Source organism: Phoenix dactylifera, chromosome 7 (assembly GCF_051530095.1).
Source record: "Phoenix dactylifera cultivar Ajwa chromosome 7, Ajwa_hap1_PhDact_Kaust_v1.1, whole genome shotgun sequence".
Classification (NCBI taxonomy): Eukaryota; Viridiplantae; Streptophyta; class Magnoliopsida; order Arecales; family Arecaceae; genus Phoenix; species Phoenix dactylifera.
Window position 1 is genome coordinate 835,963 of NC_143196.1, and position 12,002 is coordinate 847,964.

Sequence of the window (12,002 nt, forward strand, 5' to 3'; positions counted from 1 at the left end):
CAGTTTGTATCTAACAGTTGCGAGACACACCATCGCTTATTACATGATTCATTATGGGAGTCTCCGAGCAACGGTTGGAACCATAAATTCGTTATTGTTTAATTGTGAAGTCCCATTTATAAATTCAAAATCCTCCTTCAGGTGGTACTGCAAGAACCTGTAGGCCAGCTAGCAGCTCCAGTCCATGTAATCTACTGCTACACCAAACCGAACCAAACTGTCAGTGAAAGATGACTCAGCCACAGTAATCGAATGGATTTAGGGAGTGGAAGATGACTCAGCCACAGTAATCGAATGGATTTAGGGCTGTCACAGTGTTGATGGGCAACACCTGCTGCTTCGGGACATATGCAGAACTTCGAAGGAGCTCGACGCTTTTCGGGCCACGCATGTCTTCTAAAAAGCGAATAGAGCCGTTGACTGAGTTACGTCCTTTGCCGCGCATCACTCGGAAAGTTTCCTTTGAGAGAGCATTGAGGCCATTCATCTCACTTTGCGTCAACTTCTTTTTTCAGATTGTTCTAGGTGTACTCATGCTCATCTGGTATGAGTCGTCGGCGAATAAAAAAAACAACAAACTGCCGGTATTTCTACAGGGAAGGAACGGGAAATCCCTACCTCTTTACACCAAACTGAACCAAACCGCCGGTCTATCTACGGGGAAAGAACAAGAAATCCCTACTTCCTTGCACCAACTGAACCAAACCGACCGCCAGTCTTTCTACGGGGAAGGAACAGGAAATCCCTACCTCCTAGTTAAAGCTAGCATTGACGACGCTGGACCAAAACAACCTCCCAACCTCACCAAAAGGAATCCTACACTAAGAAACCCATGCTTTTATATCCCCTCGATTTCAAACAGAAGTGACCACTTTCCCTTTCCCAACTCCAAAACAACGGGCTTTATCCTTGGTATCCGAACACACCATGTGTTTTCTGCCCTTTGTTGAGGTAGGCTCTCTTTTGGACCCATATACACGTGGGCCATCCTTTTTTACCCAGGAAGCCATTTTCCCTTAGATTCCCGTAAAATCCTGAAAGCCATAAAGCCCATAAAGCTGGTGGGAACAAGCCATTTCTTTGAAACATGATTCCCACTCTTTGGAGGTGGTCTAAAAGCTTTTGTGAGAACTTTTGTTAGGGCTGAGGATGATACTTGGCCATTCTTTAGTTCATCGGATATCGACCAAGGACAAGCTCCAACTAAGAACGTATCTTTAGCCTAGAATTAGACGCTTGGCAAGAGCGGGACAGGTGGATCTCCAGGTGGCTAACATGTATTTGAGAGAGAAAGGGAAGGCAAAAGCAGCAGTCTTAGCATTTTAAAGCAGGCCGACCCACCTCCTCCAATGTTTTCCCGACCACTGCAAGTCTTCAAAGACCTAGGAGAGAAAGGTGAGGCCATTGGAAAAAAAGTGACTAGCTTCTGAGGCCCGACTAAATCTTTTCATATGGATCTCGTGCCAACCACCCGTTTCCGTCCCACTCCTTCCCTCATTTTTTCCAAATGGCACGGTATTAATTAATACCTCGCCATCAAGCATCCATGGAATAATGTACTTGATGGATCAAAATATGAGAGGCCCTTCAGAACTTCACGGTAGCTTGCCATATATGGTCCCCATCAGAGTGAGATTGGGTTAACTTGGGAGCTGTCAGACGAGTGCTTCGGCACTAACTTAAAATAAGACCATGTCATTCCCGTGTTTTGTAGTGATATATTACGTGTGGATATATACATACATGCATGCATATATATATATATATATAGAGAGAGAGAGAGAGAGAGAGAGAGAGAGTTTGGTCTACGAGGGCCCTTGCTGTAATGTTGTTCACAAATGGTGCCCCCATGCATTCCATCCCAAAGGAAAAATATTGCAAAATGAGATGGGCAAGTACACTTCCTTTTCTGAATAAATATGCTTACCGTGTGCCTGTCTCCCTCTAAAATTGTTGAAGAAGTGATGAAAATTTGTGTAACAGAGTGACAGAAGGAGAAGGTTGCTTGATTTTGAAGCAAGAGTAATTTGCCTTTACCCAAAAAAAGGTTTTATTTTCGCATGTTAGATATCAGAGTTTGATACGATGAGCTGCAGTGGAGGAACAATAATTTCTAATAGCATGATGTTGCTGGGATGCCAGCTTGCCAACCAAATCTGAGACATATTTGGTCTAGTTTTCTCAAAAAATCATTTGGTCTTTTCTATCGGTGAATTTTTTTTTTTTATGGATGCATATCATAATATATCGCTTTGTTTTCAGAAATGATAGTGGCATATTCATTACAGCAGATGGTGTTAGAATTTTTAATACCATAGTTTTAATGGCAAAATTGAATGTTGCGTAGAAAGGACTAAATTATGCTATATATATATATATATATATATATATATATATTGAGGGCTTCATAAAATTGTTGAGAGAGTGACTTTATAATGGTTATTAGATGGCTTTGTGATCTATCTCTTGCCGATGGTAGTTTGATCCATAATTACATATTTGTTAGAGAATAATGCGCTCATTACTCACTATTGATGTCTCTCATATTTATAGAGAGGCTAATCGTGCTTTTCATTAGATAGTATCTTACGCAACTATAAACTAACCATAAGAAACAACACTGTGAGTTTCTTCGGTTGATTTTTCTGTTCAGTTTAAATATTTTAGCTGCAGATTCTCATGAATGTATCTGTTAGCATTTACTTTAATTAATGCATCCAATTTATCAAAATGAACGGCCTTACTTTAATAATAATAATAATATAATGCCTCCATGATTCTTTTAATATTATTACATTCCAATAGACTAAGCGAGGGGAGCATTAGCCTTGGCAAGGTCTATGATGCATGATCCATTATCATAGCACCAACCAAACATGGGATTCACTTCATTTGACCATGTTATATGGGGCACAATATTCATGCCTCACTGTAGTTATGTGGGCCCAACCTTCACATTGGGTCGATCTATCATAAAACAGACATATTCAGATCCTCAAAAAATAGTTGACTTAAATAAATTCTGACCTAAGGGTAGCAATCAAGTCAGATCGGATTATATATGGATCGAGTTAAATGCAAGTTGGATCAAAAAGTTCCAAATCTGAACCGAACCTATTTATTAGATAGGTTAGAATTTGAAACCTGAACTTACTATTTTAATAAACAGGCAATCCAGCATAATTTATTTAACTTGTTTAATAAACAAATAACCTGCCTAATCTATTAATCTGTATAACCTCTTAGCTTGTATAACCTTTATAATCTATTGATGTGTTGACCTATTAACTTGTTTAATAAACATGTAACTTGCTTAACCCGGTCAAATTTAGTTATTAAACGGATTAAACATCTTATATGGGTCAGGAGGCTAGAACTTGAACCTGATTCAATTATTTAAGAGTTTAAATGGGTCAATTTATTTACAACCTGAACTTATTTGGCTCAAACCCAAACCCACCTATTGTAGCTTAAATATAGATTGGATCATATTTTGCTAGTTTTACTCTAATCTTAGGGTTGCTAAATAAAATGATTTAAGTGTCCGCAAATGGCCCAATATTATTATTCTCAAGATGGCCTAACTCACATGGCGACTCTAGATTGACCAACCAACGAGTGACGTGCTGAAACATCACTTCTCTATGGGTTTTTTTTTTTTTTTTTTTTTTTTGACAGGTAAAACTGATGAATTAAATTATTCACATACAGGTACATCGGTGAAGCCAGAGAAATAAAATATTTTAAAATTAAAAGCTCATTTTTTTTTCTGTTGAAAAAAATAGAAATACACACTTCAATTAAAAAACCATGTTTAGTTGTCCTATTTCTATTTTTATTTTTTTAAAACAACTTCCATTATTTATGCAAAAAGTAAAAATAAAAAATTTTTACTTTCATTTTTTTTAAAAAAATGAATTCCACTCTTCTCCCTCCAGCCCCTCTTCTTCCACACCTAATTTAGCCCTATTGCTCTCTTCCAACTACATCGATTCCTCAAGTCTCGCCGGCCATCTCTTGATCCGATGTCAAGCTATCTCTCACATTCGACTTCTCTTTTTTTTTTTTTTTTTATCTATCTTTCTTTTGACTGTCTCTTCGCCTGGTATTGGGCTTTTCTTTATTTTTGACCACATCTTTAGCCCTATCATCCCTTCCTTCCCCTCACCCATATTATCGCTCCTGCCATAAATAAAAAAAATAAACCAAATATATATACTGTTACCAAAAATTTAAAAAAATAGAAATAAAATCTCTATTTAAAAAATTAGAAATAAGATTCTTATTTTCATATTCTTTTTTGAAAAATAGACAACATACGCAGCCTAAAGGAGAAGATCGAATCCTTTAAATGAAAAAAAAATAAATAAACTGGAAAACACCACGCCCTTTGGCTCTTTTTCTTAGCCACGAAGCTAATATTCTCGTGCTGGGTCACACGAACCCTCAAAAGAAGACGAGAGTCGAAAAAGATTTTCTATTGTATTCCTCGGATACAGTATTTCTCTAAGAACAGCCGGGACAACGTTAATTTTATCTCAGCCGTTCATGTTCCAGAAGTTCTCACTTACAGAGGGCTACGATAGGCGAAACGGTTGCTATGCTGTTTGGAAGCAAACAGCGGTTCAGCTTCCACCTAGTTGCTAGTGCACACTGACTCAAGCGGGACCCGCAGGATAAGGGCATCGGGGCTCCCCTTGATGACACGTGGATATCCTGTGCTGCTGCTATGTGGGCCCCGCCCTACACCGAACTCCGTCCATAAATACATCTCCCCTCCACCGCTATTCTTCCCTTTCCCCCCGCTCCCTCCCTCCTCTATTTGCTTCAACGCCGGTCCATTTTATCGGCTCGGTACGGTTCTTTTCGGTACCGTCCGGTCCGTCACCATGTTCGCCCTCGAAGAAGCCCTCGACTTCCCGCTCCTCGAACAAGTCCTCGACGGTGATTTGGGGTTCACCCCGTGGGAAACCCAGCCGACCCCGGCTCAGGAAACGTCTGCCCAGACCGGCCCTAAACCCGGACCGGACGAACCGGACCGGCCTCTGTCCCTGGCAGAGGAAAGACGCCGCCGGCGGATGATCTCGAACCGGGAGTCGGCCCGGAGGTCCCGGATGCGGAAGCAGCGCTACCTGGAGGAGCTCCGGGCCGAGGTGAACCAGCTCCAGTCGGAGAACCGGGCCCTCGAGAACCGGCTTGGCGCGCTCGTCCGCTGCTGCCTTCTCTTCCGCCGCGACAATGAGCGGCTCCAGTCCGAGTCGGCCGCGCTCCACCGCCGGATATCGGGGCTCCACCGTATCCTGCTCCTCCGCCGGCAGCTCCACCGCCTGTCGTCGCCTGCCTCCGCCGCCGTCTGCGGCGGCTTCGCCCCGGAAACCGACCAGACCGTTGCGTCGCTAATCGTATAAAACGCTAAAAAAAAATCGGGAAAGGAATTCGTTAACGAGGAAACGGCCAAACCGGACTGCTGGACTGGAGACATATAAAACCGCTAGTGTTCTGGTTTTGGTCATTTAACGTCGGAAAAGTATCGTCTGCTTTCCGTTTTTCCTTTTTTTTTGGGTCTTTTTATTTTTTTCACTCTTTTTTTTTGGTTAAAATCGGTCTGTGTATAAAGCTTGGGTACCATTGGGCTGTTTTATTCGCTCAGACGTTTTGTTCCAATGTGTTCTAAAAACGCCCTTTTGGCATCCACAACCTTCTCGAAGAAAAACACGACGAGAATGACATCGTCATCCTGGAAAATTGAACTAGTGGAGGTGCATTTACCTGGAACTTGGGGTCTTGGGGGAGATGGTGGGCTACTTTTGGGTCCACTGAAATTAAATTACTGACTCTTAGTTTTGGACGACATGAAGGACGTATCACCAGTTCTTTGGACGTGTTTTATAGCTGCCTCTCACTCCTACGCCATATACTTTTCATCAACTTTATTGGTTGCACTTATTCTAGGGCAGTGTGAACATCCGTTATAAAAAAAAAAAAAAAAAATCATACATGATGCCTTAGTGCATATGGGCCCCACTTCTGCTGTTATGTGCCACGGTGGTTTGGCCCTTTGTTGTCATAATTAGGTTCCATGTCTTTGGTCAGGATGTTACTGCTTTCGTTGAGCTGTTGTGCCATAAAGTTGGTAGAATTGCAAAGAAATTTCTGAGTAGGCCAATTAGTTTATCATGTTGCTGTCTTCTTGTCGACCCATCCCGGGCACTTGTGCAGAGAATCATGGCGGAGATGAAGGTGATGATGGGATGTGCTTGACTAGGCAACGAGAAAGTAGGTCTGGAGCTGCATGGAAATGGAAGTTATAACAATCTACAGCACACAGCCTTGTGCTCAGTGACATATCTACTGCACCAGAAGTGTTCATGTAGACTACAGGGAGGCAACCTTTTTTTTTGTGCATGGTTTGTAGGCCATACACGTTCTCTGAAATCTCAAACTAAGTATTTGTTTGTAATATAATCCGAGAACATTCAAATAACTAGGCACCTAAAAATAGGATGACATCTCTTCTTCATATCTCCATGCTTATGTTCTGTCATGGCTGAAAACAATACCATCATGAAAGCAAATCGGCCAGGGTTTGCAGCTTAAGAGGTAACATATGGCTTTGATGGCATCAGAACAGTGATAGGAAAATATAAGCTCCGCCTTGGCCTTGCCTTGATATATTTGCAACAAGATTCCGATGGCTGTTATATTTTGTTTTCCTTTTTTTATTTTGGTTTTATCAAGAGTGTTAAAATCATATGATTGATTAAGATCATGATTGATTATGCCAAACTTAGTTGGCCTCACTAAATTTCATCTTGATTGATTTATGATTGATTGTGCCAAACTTAGTTGGCTTTACCAAATTTCGTCAGCCTCCTAATCTATATAAAGGCTACTCCTGTACATTGTAACAGACATGCAGAAATACAATTCTCTTTTCTAATTCTTCAATTTCAACAAAGAGAACATCTAGGTATAGTCTCATGAAAGAAAAATAACTTGCTTATACATCTTTTGAACATGATTATGATAGAAACAAAAAACATATATTTTGTTGGTATCTTTCTTGTGCATCATGCGAACATAAAATTGATAGTTTTCATTATACTAATGCGCTAAAATACTTGATAAAGCATTTAAATTAAGAATTCATCTTATTGATCATGATTTACATATATTAAAATCTAAATAGATTCAATAGCTTCTTGTGCTTAGATCATCGCAAAATATAGTTTATATATAATTTTAATCATTCATAGTTGCACCCACATGATGTATATTTTAGAGACCATCAAAGTATATTATTTTTTTTATTTTTAGGTATTTTTAGATATACAAATTATGATCAATGGTGTAGATCTTCGATTTGAATTTCCTATCTTTAATTTTGGAGTAGAGAGAGGTTACTACTCCCTCCTCCCGAGATGAACATAATCTATCTATAATTAGTTGGCAGGCTTGGAACAAAATTGGAATATTGGAAAATAGAAAGATATTTACATCAAATGTGGTCAGTCTATTAAAAAAATGAGCACGAGGTAACATTCATACATGACATGGGCTGAAATTGAGGCTTTCCATTAGTCAAAGTGGGCATTATAGCGCTTTTGTATTCATGTTTTCCGTCTTATATGTCCATTACTCTCACTTTATAGCTTATATATAGCATGCGTAAAACTCAAAGCAACAAAGATTGCATATGTAGTTTGCCAACCACCAAAAAAAAAAAAAAGAAGCATATACCACTCGCACCCTTTATTCTTGCTGACCAATGGAGCTTGCCTATATTTTTTTTCCCCTTCTTTTGCATATGATTAACAGACTCATAATTAAGCCTCAGAAATTAATCAATGGAACCTAACATAATCCACCATCCACTTAAGAAGATACTTTTAAATTTGTTTCTTGCACCAACATTATTTTCGTGAATTAGTGCCGTTTTAGCTTTCATATAAGGCATATAAAACAGTCATGTCGATGTGCTATGGAGAGGAGGCACCGCCAGTCATAATCGCATCATTTAAAACTACGAATGGAACATAGATGTGGGTGCAAATGTTTAAGCCCTTGGGACGGTGATTTGATTGGCCTTTTCGGCTAAAAAAGCGGTGCTTAAATAAACCATGAAGGACAGTTCTTTTAATGGGTGGAGTCTTGGATGCAATTAAGGGCAACAAATGGAAACTCTTGGCATATTAGACAGCTTGGTTGAACTAATCTGGTCTCTAACTGGTGTTTCCAATGATAATGGGTGCCTGCTTTAAATCTCCACATTAGATTCGGTGACGCCCTCATTCTTTTTTTTCAATCCCTGTCTTTATGTATGCCAGTAAAAGAATCTAAACAAAAGAGTGACGTACGCCTTTCATATTTGAAATTAGGTAGGATGGGATCTAGGAGAGGTAGCGAGTAAAGGTTTTGTCTATGTAAGAAATCTAAATGGTATCTGTGTCCCAATATCCATGGAGATGACTACTGGATGGAAGGGTTGCTATGCCCCTCATCAGATTCTTATGATCTAAGGAATACGACTCGAAAACTTTATTGAGACTTGAGATCTAAGAATGTGGTCTGAGTTACATCATGTGGTCTGAGTATTCTAATCTTTTCGTTATCAAAAAGTAAGGAGCATAGATTTAATGAAAGAACAAAGAACAAAGAACAAAAATGAGATCTGACCAGCCATGCCCATGAGACCCATCAAGTTTATATCATATTAACCATATGATGATAATCTACATCTGATTATAAACTATATAGATGTTATAGTCTTGCTCTCGGATGACATCCTCCTATCATCTTCATATAATTTCACCATTTTATCTGTTAAAAAATTTACACATGCTCTTGTTTTTTTTTTTTTCCTCTCTCTTTTGGTAAAGACACATGAACTTTTAGAAAGAGTGCTTAATTAACTGTTTGGTAGTCCAACGAAAACTGAAAAATATAGACAAACACACTTGACACAAAGTTTGATTTAATTGCTCAATTACCAACATCTACCAAAGATCCTCTCAACCTCTTAGATTTCACTTGTTTGTGAATTGTGATAGATGCCTTCATCTTGAGTGTTCTTTGTGTTCATTCGCTATCCATACCATCATCAGTTTATTAAGACATGAGGTGATTAAGACTTTAAATAAGATTGTGTTAGGTGTATTAGATGATAAGGAAAATGAAAAAATTCGCAATGTTAAATTTTTTAACTGCACATTTGTTTTTGAGTAACGAAGCACTAGAAACAATCATTTTTTTTTTTTTTTTTTTGGTCAAAACGGTATTTCATTTCAAGTACCTCTAACGTGAATACAACCTGCCATATCAAAGGAAACTAAACAAAATAAGGAGTGTGGGATGCACTCTAAGCTAGTCCAGAGAGACTCCCCCGAGTGCCGAGCGACATAGGAGGCGACCCAGTCTGCTGCACTGTTCGCCTCCCGATATACATGAGAAATCTGACAGAAGGTCAGCTCCCGCACCAATCTACGCGTGTCCCGTATCAGGGGGTGGCCATCCCCATATGTATCAATACCTCGTATCCAATCAATCACCGTGGATGAATCACCCTCGAGGCAGAGGCAATCGGCCCCCAACACCCGTCTCGCGTACAAAATGCCCTCCCAGGCTGCCCGCATCTCCGCTCCCACGACAGTCGTGCCCGGTGTACTCCGTCCTCCAGCAGCTACAAGACTGCCTACATGATCCCTGATCACAAAGCCCACGCCCCCGGAGGCGCCATCCTCTGCCATGCCACCATCGAAATTCACCTTAAGATAACCAGGGGGTGGGGGTACCCAAGAAAAACATCGAAACCTGGACGCTGAGACAGCAATACAGGTACCCCAGATGTCCCTGGCCCTCTCAGGTGGATACGATGAGGCCATCATAGATGCCTCCGCCGCCTGCCGTAGAGCTCTCTCAATCACAACTCGAGGAGAGGATCGCCCGCCCTCGAACACATGATCGTTCCTATCCAACCAAATATGATAGGCTAAGTAAGCCACTATAGTACCTATCTCAGTAGAGCTCGGTCTCCGCGTAGACTCACGCAGGTACCCAAGCATATCCTCCAACGTCTCCCACAGCGGAGGAAGCAGCGCAGATGTACGTCTCCAACACTGCAGGGCGATAGGGCATCGAAGCAGTACATGGCTAATAGTCTCCTCAGCATCCAGGCACCTCTCGCACTGTAGATCCAATCTCATCCCCCGCCTAACCAAAACGCTCCTGGTCGGAAGGCAGCCCCAGGCCACCTTCCAAAGAAAGAGCCCCAGGCTCCTGGTCGGAAGCACTAGAAACAATCATTGCTGGCCACTAATTCCAACCATGAAGGCATTTATTCATAAATTTCTCACCGAAAAAAAACACAAATAGGGTTATACACAGGTTAATGCTTGCAACCATATAATTTTAGGAAGAGGTTCTGCTCATGCTACTCGACATGATTCTCCATTTTTTGGTATGAATTTTTTCCCACTATTTCTATGAAATATTTTTATGCTGAGAAGATAATTGCTAATCTTCTAGCCAAGAAATTGTGGCTAAGGCCTTGTTTGTAACACATCATATTATTCAAACAGTTGAGAAAAGCAAAGCCAATGACTCGAGAGAGGAAAAACGATAGCTTTTTTTTTTTTTTTTGGGGAATCGGCGTCTCACTTACAGTGCGAGTACGCCCCGAACAGTCAAAAAAGAAAAAAAAAATGATAGCTTTTATAGATCAGTTTGGCTTTATGTTGGTTTACAGAAGATGCATTTATAAAATTTCTACAATTATATGTAAAATTTAAGCTAGACATTGAAATTCAAGCAAGATATTTTTGTACCCCTCCAAACCTCTCTTCCCTGCCCAGTCAAACCATCTATGCCTGCAAATACAATCTTTTCCAACATTTTAACTGGATGATTTATTGGGCCCTGGCTTGAATAATCCCCGGTGCAGACACTGTCCTATCATAATCCCTCCTCCGCTAACCTTTTTAGGGTTGTAATTGGATTGGTCATCCCATGACTTGACTTAGTCCCGACCCAATCTTAATTTTAGATTAGGTCTTGTATTTTTCAACCTATTTTGTTCCAATTCATCCCGATCCAAAAAATCTGGATAATATAAGTTCTTTCACATTCGCTTGAATTCTCTAAATATCTTTTCCAATTTATTTAATAAACTCCCATCTAAACAAAGTCTTTTTTTTTTCCTCAACAACTACATCTTCTCTCATCTATTTCCAATTTCTTATTATTTGTTTTGATGGATTATTATTTATAATACCCTCAAGCACATCAATGTATAAAAAATTATAGTTTGTAAACTAAAAAATAATCAATGACCTAAATAAAATTAAAATTTTTTGAATGAAAATTCAAATTTAAGCCGCTTCTTTTTAATTTTATTTGTTTTTTATAATTTTAATTAATTATCTATTATTATATTTTGGCTATGAAAAAGTAGCTAAATGTTTGACTCAACTTGCACAACCTTATCCGATCCCAACTGAACTCGAACATTTCTGTTTGGGTTTGTATAATAATTATAACAACCGAAGACCTCACCCAACATGGCTAGCCGGAAGGTATTATTTGGATTTCTTTATCCTGTACAAGTACCCAAAATCTACCTAGCAAATAATCAATGTGGAACTAAATACATGTCCGTATGGGTCCTCGTATACTTTTCCGTTCAAGCTCTGACATCCTCGTTTGATTAAAAGTTCAAATTCATTCAAATCTAATCACAAATACCAAGATCAGCTCGTGGTCAGTCCCAATAGATCCGCGCAGCTATGTCCCCTAGTCCACATAGGTTATGGGTCGGGTTGGCTCTGATACCATTTGTAACAATCGAGGACTTCATCCAAAATGGCTAGCCGAAAAGTATTATTTGAGTTACTTGATCTTGTATAAGTATCCAAGATCTATCCATCGAATAATCAATATGGGACTAAATACACGTCCGCACAGATCGTGATAATAATAGTCCCTGCTCTGACATAAATAGTCTGTCG